This window comes from Mauremys reevesii, linkage group 8, assembly GCF_016161935.1.
Source record: "Mauremys reevesii isolate NIE-2019 linkage group 8, ASM1616193v1, whole genome shotgun sequence".
NCBI lineage: Eukaryota > Metazoa > Chordata > Testudines > Geoemydidae > Mauremys > Mauremys reevesii.
In genome coordinates, this window is record NC_052630.1 from 47,730,637 (window position 1) to 47,752,593 (window position 21,957).

The following is a 21,957-nucleotide window of genomic DNA, read 5'->3' on the forward strand; positions in this document are numbered from 1 at the left end:
CTGGACCTTGAGCTGGACACAGAGCTTGCTGGATGAGACAGAGAAGAATACTGTGCATTATAGGGGGCTGATCTGGCATACTCTTCCCTTGCCTCAGTGGGATCTATCTGAGATTCAGGGGCTTCCTGGAGCTCCTGCTAGGGGGTCAGGTACCTGCCATCCCACACCCAGGGCTAAGCTTAAAGGCTACCGTGCAGATTCACCAGCCAGGCAGGCCAATAAAGCCACACACTCAATCAATCCTTCCTCAGGGAGGATTATCAATCAACACAAGATATATTGGCTCAAAATAGCAAACCACTTTGGAAGAGGGTGACCTCAACCTTTCTCTGTGGTAGCCCTTCCTAGCTACAGGGGACAACACCCACTCCACCCTGGACCCTTGGGTCCTTCCCCAGCCCTCAATCTCTCCTATCTCCCCACCACCACCACAAGAGGCAGGAAGCCTTATATGTGATTGTGATGGGGTGCCTGCCTCACACAGGGCTCTAAGGGGTTAATAGAGCCCTAGAGAGGCTGCTCAAGAGGCAGCCAATCAGAGAAGGGCTGAAGGGAACAGCCAGTCAGAGCCAAGCAGGCCCATTTAAAAAGGGAGCTGCAGGGCAGAGGAAGGCAGTTCTCTGCTAGGAGCCCAGGGAGGAAGGACTGTGTCTCTGGAGGGCTGAGACAACTGCAAGCACCCTGGACAGAGCTGTGCTGCTAGAAGGGACCGGGGGAGCGAGAGACAGCTCCTGGCTGGCCACTGGGGTTTGCAGGCTGAGGCAATGGCAAAGAAGATGCTGGGGCCATGAAGAAGTGGCCAGACAGTTCGCTGCAGTTGCCACTAAGGGAAGTGACTGAACAGCAGACTGCAGGTCACCCAGAATTGCAGCATAGCCAGAAGGCTGTGTTGCTGAAGAGGATGTCATGGTCCTTGAAGAGACGTGGTTCCTAGAGCAGGAGTGATGGCAGCGAGGCACCATCCAAAGAGGGCACATTAACTTGCAGAGCTAATTCCCATGACAGCCGGCAGGAGGTGCCAGAGTGGTGAGTGAGCCCCGTTACAGTGATTTACTGTAGGAAACATGACTAGGAACTACCATGTGACCTGCAACTATGGCTCTCGGTTTTAAAGGGGCCATGGGCCATAACAGGCACACAGGGACAGGCATGCACCCAAAGCCCCAGTGCCCTGTTACAGGTACGTGTGGAATGATGCACATAACAAAGCCAGAAGCAAAGCTGTATATTTATAAGGCACTAACCCAAGTGCTGCTCCCCCCCCCCCCCCGCACAGCCCCAGGGTGTGATTGTGACAAATTGTTCGGCTTCCAAATTGTGTCTCTAATGTTTTGGTCAATGACTCCTGACCCATGTAGGTTATTGGTCTCATAATCACACAGCTCTGACTTCAAAAAAGCCAATGGGATTTCTCCTTCGATCAGTGTTGTAATCAGTGATACAGCACTCCAGCACGGATTATTAAATTTTAACAGTTGACACATCATCTCTGATACTATAATCTGGCAGCACTTTACAATAAGTGACAGGTCCTCACTAATTCCTTTTGTATTCACTGTAGCAACGTTAATCATGAGTGATGAACTTTGCGTATTCATATGGATATAATAGGCAGTTCCCAAGGACTGAGACTGTAATTTAGCTTTAACCTAATGGGCACTGATTGTAACAATAAGTAATTATGTCAGCTAAATGCAGTGTTGATGGCAATTGATGACAGCAGTCAAAGCCATGACACCATTTTGGAACTGAGCTTGGAATAGCCATTTGTAAAGCAATAATGGCAAGAAGAGTAACAATGTGTCCTCTCCTGTGTATCCGCTCTGCTAGCTACTTGCAGACTAGGGCATTCCCAGTAGTGAAAAATATGCCATCAGTTTCCCTCTTTACTGTGGATCATCTAACAGAGGGCTAGCCAAAATCCTGTCTGTTAGACAAATGTGTCCCCTGGCACTTCAGAGCCATCTTGAGAGGAATGATGGTCCTATGCTTAGGGTACCCAGCTAGGACTTGGGTTCCATACCCTGCTGCAACACAGGCTTCCTGTGTGACCTTGGACAAGTCGCTTAGGCCCAGATCCTCCAAAGTATTTAGGCAAGTTATGCTGAGAGGTCCTGATGGCTGCATGAATCACAAACCTCTTTGAAGAATTCTACTAGCATTCTTGGAGGGGGCTCAACAAGCATGTGGACAAGGGGGATCCGGTGGATATAGTGTACTTAGATTTTTCAGAAAGCCTTTGACAAGGTCTCTCACCAAAGGTCTTAAGCAAAGTAAGCTGCCATGGGATAAGAGGGAAGGTTCTCTCATGGATTGGTAACTAGTTAAAAGACAGGAAACAAAGGATAGGAATAAATGGTCAGTTTTCAGAATGGTGAGAGGTAAATAGTGGTGTCCTCCAGGGATCTGTATGGGGACCAGTGCTATTCAACGTATTCATCAATGATCTGGAAAAGTGGGTAAACAGTGAGGTGGCAAAATTTGCAAATGACACAGAACTACTCAAGATAGTTAAGTCCAAAGCAGACTGTGAAGAATTACAAAGGGATCTCACAAAACTGGGTGACTGGGCAACAAAATGGCAGATTAAATTCAATGTAGATAAATCCAAAGTAATTCACATTGGAAAACATAATCCTAGCTATACATATAAAATGATGGGGTATAAATTAGCTGTTACCGCTAAAGAGAGGTCTTTGAGCCTTTGTGGATAGTTCTTTGAAAATATCCACTCAATGTGCAGCAGCAGTCAAAGTGAACAGAATGTTAGCAATCATTAAACATTTGCAGTAGGTCCTGTGCCTCGCCATCTCTCACATTACATTAGCGAGTACTAGAACATCATTCACTTCCTCACAACGCTCCATCCCCCTTTCATTTCAAATACATGGGAACCTTATGCTGCCAATATAATACCCTCAGAGCACACTGCAGAAGCCTATCTACTACTAGTAAACTCTACATTTGGCTAGATTTAAGGCAGGAGAGGATGGAAAGTGGTTAATTTAAGCTTGAGTGTATTTGATTTTCTTGAGTATTGCCAACACTTACGACTTTATCGGAAGGCTCACAATATTGTTTTTTTCCCATAAAGTCCCAGCTGCTGGAGTCATAAGAATATGGAAGAATCTCAGCTTCCATTTGAAAAAAATGTATATTTCAAGCCCTCATCGTTGTGCACAAAAGCTGGAAAATCTCAAAGGCTTAGAAATCAGAAGGCAAACGAAAAGAATGCCAAATGTATTTTTAAGCTAACCTCATGATTTTGAGGGGCTGAGTCATGATTTTTTTTAATGCTTGAGGTTGGCAATATTGTCTATTGGGTCTTGATAATGTATCATGCTTGTAAGTAATGTCATATGTGCCTCTAAGTGCCCTATCAGGAACTGGAAGGGACTCGTTCATATAGCTCTGACATAAGGACAGAATCTAACTCACATGTGGCCAATATATTGTCTATGGGCCAACTATAGCCCATAAACTTCGTGTGTGGGGAGCATTCACACTTACCAAGAACACAAGAGTAGGGGCTACAAGAAGATTAGAAAGTTTGAACTCATGTTAATATAATGTTATGTGATATTTCACCTTGATCCAGTTGGAATTTGGCTCATAAATTGTCCTGTGGCTGCTCATGGGTAAGCTACACCTAGAAAGTCCAAACTCTGGCTGAGACCCTTCTAATGCCTAAAGTCACTTAGACTTACTGCAAGTCAATATGTCATTATGACAAGTATCTTATTCAGCCACAAGATGTCTCTGTGCTGTTTTAGAGTTCCAGACAGGATGTGGTACTGGGTAAACCAAGAAGACAAAGCTGGAACTCAAGCTGTGCATAAGCTTCTTTGTTTGTATCTATAGTTTGCATCTGTTTTCTTTAATAAATTCCTCCTGTTTAAAGTGGACTGTGTTTCCATATATCATGATAACTGTCATACTGTTGGAACCTCAGTCATTCTCTCTCAATCAGTCACCAGCTGCCCTCTCCTCGTAGGGCTGACCAGCTTAAGTGAAGCAGTTCTTACTCTGGGTGACTTAATGGCAAGGGGCTAATTATAAAATTACATTGAAGGCACTTAGACATCTACAACAAAAAGCACTGTTGTGTAAAGTGCCTTGGTAGCAGGATCTATTCAATATGTGCTCACTGCAGTCAGGATGTATAGGATAACATTTGTCTTGAAATGCTCTGAAACTCAAAATTACACTGGGGTACGGACTATGGTTTAAAGGGCTAATCACCACCAGAAATTTTAAGTTGCCAGACATACTTCAGGAAACTCTGCAGAGCCACATTTTCCATGAATGCTCACAGACTCCTGCTTACATAGCCACAGGAATCAGTTGCAGAGATCAGAGTAGCAGCCGTATTAGTCTGTATCTGTAAAAAGAACAGGAGTACTTGTGGCACCTTCTTAAAGTCTTTAAGGTGCCACAAGTACTCCTGTTCTAGTTGCAGAGATGGAAACCAAAAATACAACCAAGCAATAGAATCATTGCATGAGAGCCATGTTTATTGCATATGTTATTTTGTGTTGTTATTTAAGTAATGAAGTTAACCTAAACCTGCCTCCATCATCACCAAAATAGTGCTGGCAAATCCAGGAAAAGAGCAACTAGATTGCAAAGGTTTGATGAAAAAGATGCTCACTACCTCAAGGAGAAAGGTATAGTTCTAATGGCTGCTATGGAGCCTGTGTGACAGAAACAAGTAAATCCTTCACCAGCACTAATATTCATGGGCAATCCCGAGGAAACCTGGAAAAGGTTCAAGCAGCCATTTGAACTGTGTGCAAAAGCCATAGGGGGCCAGTAAATTGGAAGAGGCGCACAAAGTTGCACTGCTTTTGACAGTCGCAGGTGGAGAAGCACTGGATATATACATGACACATTCTGTGCTGAAGATGAGGAAGGGGGTGAAAGTTACAGGTTTGGGGATCACTTTGTCCTTATAAAAATGTTACTTATGAAAGATTTATTTTCAAGGATAGGATGCAGAAGGAAAGGGAAACAACAGCGAAGTTTGTCATAGGCAGAAAACTGAAAAGCCAGTCCTGGGAATTTGGACTATTAAGGCTCTCTCATAAAAGAAAGGGCAACACATTGGCCAAGTGTGTCTAGTGGTTAGAGATTTATGAGCCTGCTAATGGCGGCAAGTTGCCAGACTAGGTCTTTTAGCTCAAGCAGTAGAGTGCCGGGCTTTTAAACCCAGAGTTACCACATTCAGTCCCCCCAGATGCCACAGTAAGGGATGTTGTCAGAGGTGCAACAACAAAGAAGCATATGCAAGGCTATTCAGACTTATGAATCTGAAATCAGAAAGAGCAATATTCACGTCACAAGAAGCTGAGCAAACAAATGCATATAAAGGCCCTAGAGAGGCTTGTTGTATGTAATTGTATAGTAAACACTATAGTTAAGCAGGTAAGGGAAAGGTTTATGGTAAATAAAGAGGCAAAAGAGAAGAATTCTGTCAGGCCAGGAGTGATTAGAGCCATATCGCAGCTAGCAGGAATGTAGAAAGTACCCAGCACTGAGGCAAATATGTAAAAACTGTAATAAGCTCGACCACTTTGCAGGAAAATGACTGGGTTAATGCTAAAAGGTGAGGATTCCTCAAGTGAGGGGGACAAGCTGTTCATAGAGGCAAGAAAGAAACAACCTGCAAACTTGGAAGAATAGCTACTAAAATATATATATGCACAAGCAGCTTCTGTGGAGGGGTTCACTTACCGCTAGTGGCACCTCCTTGTGGCTCTGGGGATCAGCTCTCACCTGGTCTGGTGCCCTCTTCTGTCAGTTACTCAAGCTATAACCCCCTCTCTCTAGTCACAACTTGCGGTGCTCCCTGTTCATGACTTGGCCGGCCAGCCAAGTCCTTACTTTGTTACCCTGGAAGGGGAGGACTAAATATCTCCAGACCAGCTGTCCGGCTGGAGTCGCCAGTGCTTCTGAGTCACTTCCCAGCAGCTGGTAGGGGAGCCTGGGCCTGCCCTCTACACACCATTCCTGCCCATGGACCAAGATCTGCACCGTCCTACCCCTTGCTGCTGTTTCCCTGGCCTTCTCCCTGCCTAGACCTCTCAAGCTTTCTTTTCCCACAACTCCTGTGGGTTGACGTAAGAATGGCCATACTGGGTCAGAGCAGTGGTCCGTCCAGCCCAGTATCCTGTCTTCCAACAATGGCCAGTGCCAGGTGCTTCAGGGGGAATGAAGAGAACTGAGCAATTTTGAGTAATCCATCCCGTCATCCACTCTCAGATTCTTGCAGTCAAAGGCTTAGCCATCTTAGCTAATAACCATTGATGGACCTATCCTCCAGGAACTTATTGGAGGCTTTTTTCACAACATCCCCTAGCAATGAGTTCCACAGGCCAACTATCCGTTGTGTGAAGAAGTACATCCCTGTGTTTGTTTTAAATCTGCTGCCTATTAATTTCATCAGGTGACCCTTCTTCCAGGGCTAGAATCATGGGGCTTATTCTCCCTCTTGGGTTTTCTACACCCCTCCTCTCTGCTCCCAGAGAGTGACTGCAGACTTTCTCCCTGCAGCCTGGTTCTGCTGCAAACTTCCTGGCTTTATAATCCAGCCTACTCTGGCCCAGCTGTGCCCCTTGTTCAGTTAGGCCTGGCTCTCCCCCCACGTACAGCCAGACACCCTAACTGACCCTTCAGAGTCACATTAACCCCTTAAGGGCCTGTGGGGGGGGGGGTACACACCCTATCACAGCTTCCATGAGACATACAAATAGGCACAGGGGCACAGGTGAATGTAATAACAGGAACTGAAATAGAATGCTTCAAAGAAAAGGGGGCAAGAGTCAAAAAGTCTAAAGGACAAATTCCAGGAGTGTTAAAGGTTCAAATGCAAAAGGGCAACTGAGCATGTGGTAGCATGAGAAGCAAAGCAATCAGTCTTGGGCAATACGCATATGAAGTGTGTGGATTTAGGATCATGCTTTTAAGGGCTGTACTTCCCAGACAGAGAGCCTGGGTAGGGCCTATTCAATAGCTTCTACCTCATAAAAAGACAGAATAAAAATTCTAGTAAGTAACCTGAGCCAGATGTGAATGGTCAGGGTGCATCGGATGAGAAGGAGGTGTTCATGGGATAGGTCAGCCTCTTGATGAAATACAAGACACAGTTATGGTGAGTCACAGAGCCTGTTATACACGCTACCTGCAATGTCCCACAGCCTTAACAAGGGACTAAAGGAAGCACTGTAAAGCATGATGGCAGATGGCATGATGCACAGAACAGAGGAGCTGACAGGCTGGATGCACTCCTGGGTAATTGCAGAAGAAGGGTGTAGGAGATAGACCCACACTTTGCACTGGCGACAGTTTGGGGGTATGTCTGTGTCCCCACTCTGATTTTGTGAAAACTGTGTTGTATTTCAGATTCCATTTTGTGTGTCACCTAGTTTATGTCTTTCACTGTATGCTGCATAATCCCTCTTGGATTTGGGATGCCTGAATCCTGAATGATAGAGACCTCCAGAGACCATCAACAACTGAATAGCCATTCTCTGGTGGGACAACAGGGACTATGGGACAAAGACTATTGACTTGCTAATGATTCTTAAACAACCCTCAATACACAGTAGTCCATGATGAGGGGGTTGGAGAATGGAAAAACCCAGTGGAGGCAGTGAAGGAGAAAAGGTGTTACAGACTTCTTTTAAAAAGAGAAACGCTCTCTGGTAAAGGGACACAGGATCACCAGGAAGTGAAGACTGAGAAGGAGGCACAGAGGGCTGGAGAGACTAACCAAACACTGAAAGACTCACAGGTGACACGTTTGCAGGAGTGTATTGCATGCAGCTTTTTGTTATGTTGTCATAGATCTGTAAATCATTTGTGCTTCCTAAAAGTAATGGGTGTGTTTAAGAAGTTCCCTTGCAAGGACTGAATTCCTGTTCAGACCCAGTGGACTTGGAAGCACATGGAAGCCAGATGTTGGGTCCAGTTATAACAGTCACTAGGGGGAATTCAGCCAGGGCTGTAATGGCATTGACCCCGAGAGCTGAATCAGAACATAAGAAGGAATGTTTCCACTTGCACACAACAGTGGAGATGTGTGCTGAGATGACAGGAGATCCATTCTCCAGCAAAGTAGATGCATCAGCCAGGTTTCGGTAGATTCCCAGAACACAGAAAGACTTGAGATTTGCACTTTTAATACACTATTTTGGCAGATACTGCTTCATCAGATTGCCTTTTGGAATATGATCAACACCAGAAACATTTCAATATACAGCATTCCACATGCCAGAAGGTCTGGCAGGTGTGAAAGTGTACAGCAGTGACATACCAGTTGGGGACAGCACCACTACCATTCATCAGAAACCATTGCACAGACTACTGGAGATTGCAAGCTGACATGTGAAACTGCACAAAGCCAAAGTGTCAATTTCAAACCACTAAAATCCCCTGCATCAGTGCAAAATTGACCATACAGAGAATGGTGCCTGGTGATTCTGAGATCCAGGTGATTCTGAACATGCAGAAACCTAAAGAGAAAAAGGGGTATTCCAGTTGCAGGGCATGTTGAATTATCTCACTTAGGGCTCGATTCACAAAGAAATTTAGGCATGGTGATGCTGAGAGCTGGCACACCTCATTTTTCAGTGCCTGGAAAATCACTGGGATTCACAAAGCTTGCGTTTGGCACCTAGGCTCCCTGTCCAGTGAACACGGAGAGAGAGACGCCTCAGAATAGGATTGACAAAAAACAGCATGCTAGGTGGCGCCACACCTAAACGAATCAATGAGAGATGCCAAGGCAAAAGATGTGTCCTAAACCCTGCCCCTTGCAGAGATAGGCACCTCCCTCTGCTTGGGATTCTCAGCTGCAACCCCCTCTCAAGATTAGGCACCTATGCCGTGCTATGCAAGACACAAGAAGGGAGAGGAGGAAGTGGTGGCATCTAAACCCTTCTGTGAAGTTCGCCCTTAGTTGACACCCAACTATGCCACTCAAACAACTCACCTAAGAAAACTCCTTCAGAAAGATGCTGAATGGGCATGGATGCCAGCTCGAGGATTTGAAGCATGTACTGACATGACTGCAGCAATGTTTGACTCGCTGAAAGGTTATGCTCTCCACAGATGGTTCAAAAGGTAGGCTGGGAGCAGTATTAACTGCTACAGAGACACTGGAGCTGAATGTGTGCCGTAAGGTATGCTGTGAGAGCTATAACAGCAGCAGAGAAACAGCATGTGCAAATCAAATCAAATATGTGAGGCTGGACAAAGCTCCACGCTTTTCTCTATGGTCATAGTCTCAAAGCTGAAATTTACCATGAACTCCACTGATTGGAAAGAATTCAGTAAACACCCAGGATTCGGCAATTATTTCTGAAAGCACAGAAGTCTGATAGGACCCTGGAGTTCCAGCCAGAACATCTCCTAGTAACTGCAGATGTGCTGTCAAGTGTATATGCTCCTCTTGATGACATTCAACCAGAAGATCTGGAACAAGCAGCATCAGACAATGTGAACACGATAAAGGCATCAGATGCTGCCTCACCAGGAAGATGGAATGATGAGTTGGAAGGAGAGACAGCTGAGGATGAAACGCTGCAAGCAGCAGAGCTATAGGTAGTGGATGTAGTAACTGACATTTGTCACTTGTGTATTCTAAAACCTGCCTGAGACACACAACAGAAAGGACTTGCACGCGTCTCAGTTTCCCACCTGTAAAATGGGGATGATAATATTGGCTTTGACTGCAAGGTTCCTCCCCCACTTTGAGCTTTACGGTACAAATGTGGGGACCTGCATGGACACTTTTAAGCTTAATTACTAGCTTAGATTTGGTAACACTGCCACCATCCAGAAATTTTAGTGTTTGGATTACTTTCTGTCCCCCCAAAACCTTCCCCTCCCTGGGCAGCCTTGAGAGGCTTTTTCACCAAGTTCCTGGTGAACACCGATCCAACCCCTTGGATTTTAACACAAGGAGAATTTAACCATCACCTCTCCCTTCCCCCACCAATTCCTGGTGAGTCCAGATCCAATCCCCTTGGATCTTAACACAAGGAAAAATCAATCAGGTTCTTAAAAAGAAAGCTTTTAATTAAAGAAAGAAAGGTAAAAATTATCTCTGTAAAATCAGGATGGAAAATACTTTACAGGGTAATCAGATTTATATAGCCCAGAGGAACCCCCTCTAGCCTTAGGTTCAAAGTTACAGCAAACAGAGGTAAAATCCTCTCAGCAAAAAGGAACATTTACAAGTTGAGAAAACAAAAATCAGACTAACACACCTTGCCTGGCTATTACTTACAAGTTTGAAACATGAGAGACTGATTCAGAAAGATTTGGAGAGCCTGGATTGATGTCTGGTCCCTCTTAGTCCCAAGAGCAAACAACCCCCAAAACAAAGAGCACAAACAAAAGACTTCCCTCCACCAAGATTTGAAAGTATCTTGTCCCCTTATTGGTCCTCTGGTCAGGTATCAGCCAGGTTTACTGAGCTTCTTAACCCTTTACAGGTAAAAGAGACATTAATCCTTAACTATCTGTTTATGACAACTGGCTTCTCTGTTTAAGTTGTAAGCTCTTTGTGGCAGGATATCTCTTGCTCTGTATGTACAGCTTCTAGCACAATGGGGCCTTGAGCTAGGTCGGGACCTCTGGGTTTTGTTATTACTTATTAAGTTCCAAATAGCATTTTGAAGTTTGATCCCATTTTTGACCTGCCAGTTCAAGGAATTTGGGGGCAAAGCCTCACACCCTGGTGGCTGCATCTCCATGTTTTACTGATGGGCCCATTTTAAAAACCAATCACCCTTGTCTTTGGACACATGAACACATGTCGAAAAAAACACAAAACTGATTGACCAGCAGTGCCAAACTATAACTGGACTCCAAACCCACATTAAGATGCAAGTGTACATGTTAAAGATACCAACGTGCTGCCAGCAGCCACCAATCACATGCCATGCCCCTCTTGGTTGTCCCTTGGGAAGCTCCTCTTTATCTGAATTGCAAAGACAATAGAGACGTATTTAGGACCCATAGGTCAGATTCTCAGCTGGTGTGACTTGGTGCTGAAGTCAATGGCTGGGACTCTGGCCTCACATATTTATGGAGTAGGAAATATCAGAGTAAATCAAAGAAAAGGCATAAAAACGGAAAGGCATGCTACAAGGGTGGGGACAGGTGTGCCTCCCACAATTTCCACATGAGATCTCATTTGACTGACTGTGAGCACTCCTACCATTAATAATACCCAGCTCACACCATCGCTGTTCATCAAGAGATCTGAAAGCCCTTAAAAAAAAGAGGTCTGTAGCATCATCCCCATTTTACAGATGGGGAAAACTGAGGCATAGCAAAGTAAAGTGACTTTTTCAAGCCAGGAATAGAAGCCAGGACTCCTGAATCTGAGTCCAGCTAGGCCATAAAATGGAAGTTAGGTTGAGACACTAGGGGCCAGATTTATGAAGATATTAAGATGCAAATCAGCATCTACTGGGATTTACAGAAGAACCTAAGCAGGTTAAGCACCTTAGCCCATATTTTCAGAAGTATTTAGGTGCCTAACTCCCATGGACCTTAAAGGGGAGTTAGGCACCTAACTCGTTAGCTCCACCAATTTACACCAGCTAAGTCTTTGGCTCTATAATAGTGACAATGAGTGACCCACCCCACAAACCCTCTGTCAGTGTAAATAAATGTATAATATATTTGTCTCCGTTTGACAGAAATTGAAACCAAACATTTTCTCAGATGTCTAATAAGTTCCCCACTGCCTGCATAATTCTCTCAGCAGATAACACAGCCCATTCAGTGCTGTGGGTGAGACCCAATTACCATTCATCACTCCCTAGCAAGGTCCAAGTATCCAGTCAATGTCAGAAATATGCAGTGACACATCAGACATGATGCATATGATGGACATTCTGCAGTACAGCGAGCGGGGCTGATGTGAATACACTGCAGCCGATTTCCTGCTTCTAAAACAAAAGCCATCAGACGGAGGGGAATGAAAGAGTGATTGGCAGGTTATGTCAAGCAGCATGGAAATGAAAAGCACCCTACAATTAGCAGCAGGGCAAAGAGTGGGAAAGGATATGCGATTCCAGCTACTCACACAGGGCCAAATTCTGAGAGTGGCTGGGCTCCTGCGACACAGGCAGTTGAATTCCATAGAAGCCATCGGAGCTGGAACTAGGGGTGCTGCTGCACCCCCAAATACATGGTTTCCGCCTTCAGCGCCCCCACTATAAAAATTGCTCCAGCACCACTGGTAGGAGCAGCAGGTGCTCAGCCCCTTTCAGGATATGTCCCTAAGAAGGAGATGGCAACACGCTGCTGCAGCAGCAGATAGAGCAGTTCAGGTGACTGGCTGCCTAAAAGGGGTAGAACACGAGACTCGGTTGTCACCGGCTGTCAGATCTCCAGGAGGAATTGGAAGTGCACAGTACGTGTGTTCTGTAGATCCTAACAGGCAGCGGCCCGTGCTAATGAACCCACCTATTCACAAAGCCACGTGATCCCCACAAGGAATATGACAGACCCAAAGTCATAGACCCACCAACTCTCCTGAGAGAAAGCGCTTGATCTTTCTTCAGAGCAAAACCGCGACAGCTAATAAATCCCAGGCCAAATCCTCAGCTGGTGTCAATCAGCATAGCGCCATTGAAGTCAATGGAGTCATCAAAGCTATGCTGATTGACACCAGCCCAGGATATGCACCCCCCCACCCGCACCAATCCCTGATGTTAATTAACTTTAAATACCCACTCCAGCAGGCAGGGACTAAACTGTACTGAGCTCAGCACAGAGGGCTCAGTCATTCTTTGCATTCCTCTAATTAACACTTCAGCAGTGTTAATTAGCTAATCCCTGAAATACCTCTGAGAGGTCGGTATGGTTCTCCCCATTTTACAGAGAGGAAACCGAGGCACGGAGAGGTAATGTGACTTGCGCAAGGATACCCAGTGATTCAGAGGGAGAGCCAGGAATACTGTCCAGGAGTTTTCTACTCACCAACAGAAGATGCCTCTTCCTTCCACAGGGTCATTGGCAGTGCTGTCCGGGTTGGTGTCTGTGAGAGAAGGACAGATCAAAAAAGGTGGCAACACAGACTCCTAGTCACCAAAAGTTTTCTCAGGGAAACATTCTATGGGCTATGGGCTTCCAGGGCTGCCAAAGGGCTGTGGATGCTCAAAAAAGGAAGGGGGAAAGGGCATGTCTAAAATTAATCCAAATGAAACCTCAGCCTTCTGAGACCCAGAGCCCTGGCTCTATAGAAAATGGACTCTTGGTGGGGAAAAAATGTCCTTCCCCTTCTCTATTCCTCCCTCTCCATTCTACTGGAAAACCTTAACAAAAAAGACATTTACTGAATGTTGTTTTTTCAAAAGCCCAAAAATGTTCAGGAGAAATTTTGATAAAAGCAATTAAACTTTTTCAAAATTTCCTGCAAAAAACAACGGGCAATTTTTCAACCTGCTTGTAGCTCCTGCCCTGCGGGGCTTGAAACAGCCCAGGAGAGGGCTGTGGCTGGGGCCAGAAGCCTGGGCTGATTGGGGGAAAGTAGGCTCAGCTGTGGCCATGCCCCAATCAGGCCCAGCTGGCCCCTATAAAAGGCTGTGAGCCAGAGGCCCAGGCAGTCTCCCTCTGCCTGTAGAGGGAGAAGGGCCTGGCTGCAGGGAGTGAGAGACACAGGGTACCTGAGTGCAGCAGGGCTAGGGAAAGGCAGAGGAGCTGGGGAGCTCCTCCCTGGAAAGCCCCAGGCTGCGGCCTAGCATAAGGCCAAGAGGTACTGGGGGTTGCAGGGGGCAGCCCAGGGGTAGGCAAAGGCAGCAGGTCCAAACCCCTTTGCCTATGATGAGTGGCTGATACTGCAGTCTGCCCCAGGGCATGAGGGCTAGATGGAGACTGGGCAGTAGCCAAAACTGAGGCAAAGTGGGGATAGTGGGTTGGGGGTTCCCCAGGGAGGGGAGACCCAGATTGGTGGGGGATGGCCAGGGGGCAGCACCCCATGTAAAAGGGAACTGGGTCCAGATTGGGAGGGACATGGGGGCCAAAGGACAAGCAGATCACTGGCCTTCAGAGGATGCTCCTGGGTCAAAGAGCTAATTCCCAAAGACGACCAGCAGGCAGCGCTGCAGGGGTGAGTCCGCACGCTACACTGCTCTACCCAAACCAGCTCCAACCAAAACATTCCCAGCAGGCTAAGTACTTGATATTACTTAACTTGTGTCTATGAAAGAGAAGGAGGAATTTATTGAAGGAAAGCCAAGGTGAAGAGATTAATTTTGTATTTAGTTTGACTTTTGTACTGAAGAATACAGGTAAATTGTACTCAAAAGTTAAGATCTACTTATTTTCATGTGTTGTTAATACTTTGGCTGGCTTTTTTAACTGATTTTAAAAAAAAATTAGTAAATATTTTATTGTACCATGGAGAAAAATACAAATTACAGTGAAATAAGAAAAAGCAAGTAAAATAATAGTGACTTATTGGTATTGTAGTTGTTTCTAGAGACTGCAACCCCAGGTCAAATTCTGATTGTTGTAGATGCTGTACATACACATAGTAAGAGACAGCCTCTGCTTGGAAGAATTTACAGTCTAAGTAGGCAAGACCGACAAAGGGTGAGAGGGGACGTGACTTGTCTAAGGTGACGTAGCAGGTCAGTAGCAGAGCCTGAAATAAAACCCAAGTTTCCACATTCCTACTCCTTAGCCTTAGCCACCAGAGCAGATTGCCTGCCCAATACACAGCTATAGTCATCATATCATAAAATACTAGGTTCAGTTTGTTCGCTGCTTTGTATCGTAGGAGAATGCAGAGGGAAACAGATCAAAGAGAAAAGAAACAAGCCTTAGGAAATGAGGAAAAGATGACATGTAGAGCATAGCATGTTCAGACAAAGAAAAGTCACACAGAGCCAGGAAATTGTCAGCATACAGCAATGACATTAGGCTATAACTGTCTCCAGGGCTGTTTCATCAGGTTCATCAACACAGCTCCCTTCACTCCTTCCCCCTCCCCACCCCACACACATAGTTATCTGTCAGCTGAACAGCTCTAAAAACAAAACCCAAATGTCATCACGTTTGTGGCATTGTTCCTCCTTTCGTGTGTACCTCTTTCAAGAGCTGCTGTGTCACTTAATCTGTTGCACCCATCTCCTGGCTGTCCTGGGAGGTGGAGGTGGATTTCCAGAGTTGCAGTAGCAGCTATTTTGCTACCAATAAAGCTTGTAGGAAGCAAAGCTGTTGTGAGCCAGTGCAGTTCAGCTAGGGTGACCAGATGTCCTGATTTTATAGGGACCGTCCTGTTATTTGGGGCTTTTTCTCATATAGATGGCTATTACCCCCCACCCTCTGTCCCGATTTTTCATACTTGCTGTCTGGTCACCGTAGGTTCAGCCTCAGGCTGGTGAGCTTCCATGTAAACAAGGCAGCAGAGAAGTGCCTAATTTCACATTCAGTTTTAAACGCAGCTCTTTGCAGAGACTCCATGTTTTTTAATAGCTTCATAAAGGGAGCCAGGAGACTCTCTCCATCTCCAACACTTACCTGTATCTTTAATGCCTTCCTTCGACATGCAGGTTGGAATCCACATTAAAAATACGTTCCTGGTGAAACAGACAGAGATCCGTTGGGACGTAAACTTGCGTTATGCCCGTTTTTGTCCCCTGTTGTGGAGTTTGTATTCATTTAGATGGCATGTCTGGGCCAAAGATGCTAACATGACCCAGTCACTGTCCAACATTAAACAATTTTAAACAAGGTCCAGGGTTTGGTGTACAGAGACCTCACCTTGCTTAGTACCATGGCAAATACACCATTCAAAATCCTTTTTAACCTTTTATTAGCGATATGGAAAAGAAGGAAAAAAACAGTTAAACCATTTGAAATGTAAAGTGGTAAGTCAGGCTTTCATTTTAACAGTCTGCCCTGTTCCCTATCCCTTTAGCTGGAGAGAACTTTTAGAAGGAAAAAAACCCTTATTTGACAGTCTCTTAGATGGTATCAAAGATGGTAATAACTGTCCTTTTGGGGAAAAGAGAAGCTGTTAGTAGAGAGAGGCTGGAGCTGTCATTGCTGCTGTTAAAGTCTGATCCCGTTTCCTAGAAAACAAGCCAAATGCATGCACAAGGGGGGAGAAAAGAACAGAAGAATGGAAAACACAGCTTCTGTCTCTGGTGTTGACTCTTGCAACCTCTCTGTTTGGAAAAAAACACAGGCACAGCACACAGTCTTATCAGCCATTCCGAGACCTGGCAAACTTGTACCAGCATTGGGCTATTTAGGGCAATGCATTTAGTTGCCTCTCTAGTCACAGGATTGCAGCAGTGTTGCAAAATATACAGTCTTGACTGGCTGAGCCCAACTCTTATTAGACATAAGGAAAAAGGAGAGGGATAGGAGAGAGGAGAAATAAGGTGGGGAAGGAAAAGGACACATGGGGGAGGAAGAGAGAAAGACAAAGTCTCACATCCCAGACGGTATTTGGGTTTCCGCCAGTGGAGGTGGTGGTGTTATCTATCACCCACCTTCTTTGGCCAGCTCTGGTCAGCACATCTTTCAGGATTGAGAAGAAGTTGTCTGAGGTCCCAGGAGATGGTGGAAGTGGCAACCATGATGGTGAAGCTTGCTCCAGTAGCCAATTCTTCTCCCAAAATTTTTCAATCTCAGACTGTTCTTGTTTCCCAGGCATGATACAGTCCTTGGGCTGTCTCAGTCAAACTTTTTTGTTTAGATTTATTCAGTCTGTCTCCCTTTCACCCCCTTTCCCAACAATATGTGCCACAATAGGTTATTGTGACATCTTATGAACTTGCATTCACTTCTTACAGTTGAGCTCACAATTGTAGGCCCAACTATTACACCAGTGAAGTTACGGGGATCCCTGAATCTCAACTTGGTTGATGTTGAACTGCCTCTGTACTTTCCTTGTGCCTCCTTCTTTAAATAAATACAATACATGCTTAGGGTTAGGAGATCTGGCCTGCTCTCTGAATTTTCTTATAAAATGTAGCAAGTCTGGATATTCTAGGGCTGCTACTGCTTGGGGACAAGCCTTGATTGATTAAGAAAAGTCTCATTTATACCCAATGCCAGAATTGCCTTTTGTTCTGGAGGCCAAATTTTTCCTTCAGCTTCTCAAATGTCTTCAAAGTCTCATTGTGGGTTAGTCAGAATAATGACAGCAGGTCATTCTCCATCCATTGCATTTGCACTCTCATCTGCTCTCTCATTATTGGGCTTGAACTTCCCCACAGTACTGAACCTGGGATTGCAATAGATACTGCTTTACACTTGCTGTATATTCTCTGCTACTGTGACTTCATTTCCCATTGATCTTTCCGGCATATACATGGACGCTAGATAGCAAGAGCGGGTGGGGGAGGGCTCTAGGCATCTCTGTTCTTGATAGATCCATGCCACATTCCTCATGTGCTACACCGAGGTACCAGTGGGAGCCTGTCAGAAGAGGAAGGCATTCTGATATTATTACAGTGCCACTTCTCACAATTTTGTTATGAGTCTGGTGATATTTGTTGGTTTTCGTTCAACCCCAGCACCTGGATTCAGGCGACTGTGAGAATCCCAGCTTTTAAAAAGTAAGTCTCTTATCCCAGGGCTGGGAAACCGGACTCCTTCCCTGGACTGTAGAAATGTATCATGTCCCCCTCGACATTTGAACTCTCTGCCCCTCAGCCACAAGAAACATAAGTGCTGAGTACCCTGTGACATACAGAAAGGAGCCCTGCACAACTTGCCAGAGTCATGCTGAGACATTGATTTTCTCCCAGGAGTGCATTGGCAAAGCTGCCTGCTTGCTCAAAGCTTCAGCTATTGTATGAAGCAGAAGGATGAAGTTCCTTCAGCAACAGGAGGACAATCCTACCTAAGTATTTTGAGCCCCTAGCTGCCTATTTAGGGCTAGATTGTCATTCAGACTACAGGTGTGTAAGTGTCCACTCACTGCTAGGTGCCCCCTCATGGCCAGGTGTGGTGTCACAGATCTCTCCCTGGGCTAGTGCCCCCTGCTAACCATTACTCCAGCGCTGTAGTGGTATCTCTGCTGGTAGCTCAGCCCTCTGACTGTGTCACCATCACTTGTCCCCCTGCTTCTGGGGTGCAAATTATCCCAAACTACAATCGCTGTCACAGAAACAAACCCTTCTGCCATCTCTGGGGCTCTTCCTCAGCCTGCAGTCACCTTGCTGTCGGCTGAGCTCAGCCACCCATTCGGTGGGCTTGTAGTTCCCCAACTGTGTGGCTGGTAGGGGAACCCTGTCCTACCCTCGACTCTGACTGAACTGCTAGGCCTGCTCCTTTATTTTTGTTGCAGTTTCCCTGGGCCACTTCCTGCCTCTCTTCTCAGGTTCCCTTCTGAGTCTCCCGGGCCCTCTCCTGGTTAGTCAGGGTCTCTCCAGGCCTCTCTGTCTGGTGAACTTTTCTTCCTCACTTTTCCCTGCAGCTTTCTTTCCTGCACTGAGCTATTCCCCTGCTGGCCCAGGGCTCTGCAGGAGCCTTCTTGCTCCCTGCAAGTCACTAGAGACACAGCTGCAGTCTCCTCTGATACACAAAGTCCCTGATTCCCCTCAGGTGGAGCCTGTCCTGTGATCAGGGATGGCTGAGCCCTACGTTCTTTAGCACTCAGGGCAAGTCACTCTGTCAAAGGGTGTATGCAAAGGAGTGAGAAGGAATAACACCCTCCGCCCATGCTCTGAGGGTATGTCTACACCACACTCAGGGGCGGCTCTAGAGCCCAGCGGGGCAAGCACCCGCCTGGGGCGGCCCTTTCCCAGGGGGGCGGCAGGCTGGGCCGGTGGACCTGCCGCAGTCATGCCTGCGGGAGGTCCACCGGAGCCCGGGGAAGACTGGACCTGCCGCAGGCATGACTGCGGACGGTTCGCTGGTCCCGCGGCTCGGCTGGACCTCCCGCAGGCATGACTGCGGCAGCTCAACCGGAGCCGCCGGACCAGCGAACCGCCCGCAGCTGCGGGAGGTCCAGCTGAGCCACGCGACCAGCGGACCCTCCGCAGTCATGCCCGCGGCAGTTCCGCTGTTCCCGCGGCTCGGGGGTGCCTCCCGGGCATGATTGCTTGGGGCGGCCAAATTTGTAGAGCCGCCCCTGACCACACTCACACCCACACACACACACAGGAAGTCTCAGCACCTGGGTCAACTGACTTGGACTCACGCTACCGAGCTAAAAATAGCAGTATAGACATTCCCGCTTGGGCTGGAGCCCAGTCTGAGACCTACCCCGGTCACCGGGTTTCCAAACCCAGGCTCTAGCCAAGTCAGTTTTATTAATCAGACTATGGTGTTATCTGCGTGGGGAAATCTACCAGCACTAACACACCAGTGTAATTATATTGCTGTCATTGTAACAGTATAACTCTAGCAATATGATGATACCAATATAGTACAGTAATGCCAGCAAACTTCCCCATGACCAACACCTTTGTCCTGAGCCTCTAGTATGAGCACAGTCATGTGTCACAAGCATCTGTGGGACCAGGAACCCAAAGGAAGGACAGATCCAACTGATCCCGATGGGGGCTAAAGGATGTAAGGGATTGCGTGAAAGGCTATGTTTCCTTCCTTCTCTCGCTCAGTCAACCCAGGCTAAGCTGATAGTGACCAGACATCACTGCCCTCTGCTGAATGCTCTGTGGCTGATATGACTTGAATTGATGAGCTCAGTCTTAGTGCTATTTTGGCACCCCAGCTTGTACTAAATGCCCCATCTTGCTGGCAGCCTCCACAGAGAGGGTGAAAAGACTAAATGGGCAAAGAAATTAAATTCACCTACTCCCTTTGCAAGGATTCCCTCCAAGAGCTGGGCTAGAGCCCACGGGGGGAGGGAGCATACGGGAAGCTTGCCATGCTGCTGCCTAAGCCAGATCTAATTTGTGGCTAAATATAGGAGTCTACACACCAGGATTGTCAGTCTGCACTGAATTCATGAAGAAACTTGTGGGAGCTTAAAATGAGGTGAGACTCGTTGCTGTGGAGTAATAGCATTTTCCCTACCTCACTTCCCTGCTGCCGTGTTCCCCATGTGACAAAAGTAAGAGCCGGGACAGATCTTGTTGAGATTTCCAAGGAGCTGCTGTTCCTTTTAATGTGGGGTGTGTGCAAAATGCACAGGAGAGGTGAGGGTGCTTTGCAAACTCTAAAAAATGCCTCCCATTATTTGCAGAGTGACGCAGGAAAACGTCTCCGACTGAAACAAGAAAGGCAATTAGTTTCCTATATGGAAACAAAGAGACATCTGCAGCAAGTCTGCTAACATATACACAAGGGGCAGGTATACTGTACATGAGGAATATCTTCCAGCTGCAAATCCACCCCCAAATTCTCAAGTCAATCTCGAGTACTACAACTCTCAGCAATCCTCTTAAAAATGTCCAGATGCTTTAATGACTTATTTCCAGCCTTCTCTGAAGCAGTTTTGCATTTAACCACTGAAACACTGGAATAGGGAAGGCACAGAAAACTTGTGCCTCCCCACACTGGAGGGGTGGGGGCCCAATCTAAAGGGGAGGACACGTGACCCCCTCCCCCCCAATATGTCTCCTCGGCCCAGAGGGACACAGCCCCAAGTAGGGTTGCCAAACCTCCAGGATAGTCCCGGCGTCTCCAGGAACTAAAGATATAATCTTTAACTAAAGATTAATCTTTGTCATGTGATGAAATCTCCAGGCATACATCTAGGCAAAATTGGCAACCCTATAGGCCCCAGGCATGCACCCAGCACAGGGCCGCTGTGCTCTCCCCGCCCCACGTTACCTGCAGAGCTGCGGGGGGAGCCTTTGTCCTTCTCCCACTGCATCTCCACCCCTGCACGTTTGACCGCTCTCCCTGACAGCCAGGCCCTGGTGGGAGGGAGCCATTTCTCAGGTGGCTCAAGCCAGCAGTTCCCGGTTACTGCTCTGTGCAGCACAGCAGCTGCCTGCGAGAGCCTGTTGGCAGCGGAGGCCCACTCCCTGCCCCTGGGCCTGGCTGCCGGGGACAGGAGCCAAGCAAGTTGGAAATGTGTCAGGGAGGAGAGGGGGCTCTGGCTTGCTTAGCCCCTGCTCCAGCACCCAGGCATGGAGCAGGGTGGGCCGCCACCCCAGCCAGGCTCGCTCGCAGGCAGCTGCTGTGCTGCACAGAACAGCAACCCACGGTGGCCAGTGTGAGAATCAGCTGGTCCTGCCCCCTCTTCTCCCCACCCAGGCGTGGCTGCCAGGGGCAGGGGCAGGGCATGCTAGAAGGGCAGGCACAGCAGGAGAAGAAGGACAAAGCCCCTCTTTCTCCCCAGGCCAATCTGGTAGGGCACTTGACCCTGCATGTCCTCCCTACACGTCACCTCTGAGGGGCGGTCAGGACTGAAAAGCCTTGGTAGAGCCACACACAAAACCCAGGACTAGAAAAGCAGCATTTGTTGCAGATCAAGATTTAGGCACCTTCACAGAACTGTGAGACAGACTGTATCATGTACTCACCCCTTGCACACTATTGAAAGAGTCTTTGTACAAAGTTTGCCTTGTGAGGTATCATTTGGAAACTCAAAATGTGCTGGTCGTTACTGTCCTGCTAAAATATGTGTAGCAACATTGTATGTAAACTTACAGGATTTCACTGTATGGTGTTACTAAACCATGTTCCAAGCCTAGGGAGTGGCCAAACCAGTTCCTCAGAGACAAAGGACAAGCCGATGCCTCAGCCAGGTGTATACAAGGGTCCTGCTAAATGGCCATTCTTTAGCAGGAAAGGGGACGTGGGTGAAAAATCTACATCTTAACAAAAAAATAGCATGGAGTTTCCCGTCCATGGAGTCTGCCTGTCTCCATAATTCCAGCTGGAAATGCTTCTCAAAGGGCAGAGAAGACTATAAACAGAAAGGAGAAACACCCCAAGTGATCCATCATTTCTACTAATCAAATGACAGACTTTATATAGGCTTGCACTGTCCAGGAG

The 21,957-nt window shown here is 46.9% G+C and overlaps 1 long non-coding RNA gene across 1 annotated transcript in view; it reads left to right on the forward strand.

Moving 5' to 3' along the window:
• Positions 1-540: 540 nt before the first annotated feature.
• LOC120370799 overlaps positions 541-21,957 on the forward strand; it is a 52,255-nt gene continuing 30,838 nt past the window's right edge. The window contains exon 1 of the long non-coding RNA XR_005583945.1: positions 541-1,026. This is a non-coding gene — a long non-coding RNA (uncharacterized LOC120370799). The remainder of the gene's footprint in view (positions 1,027-21,957) is intronic.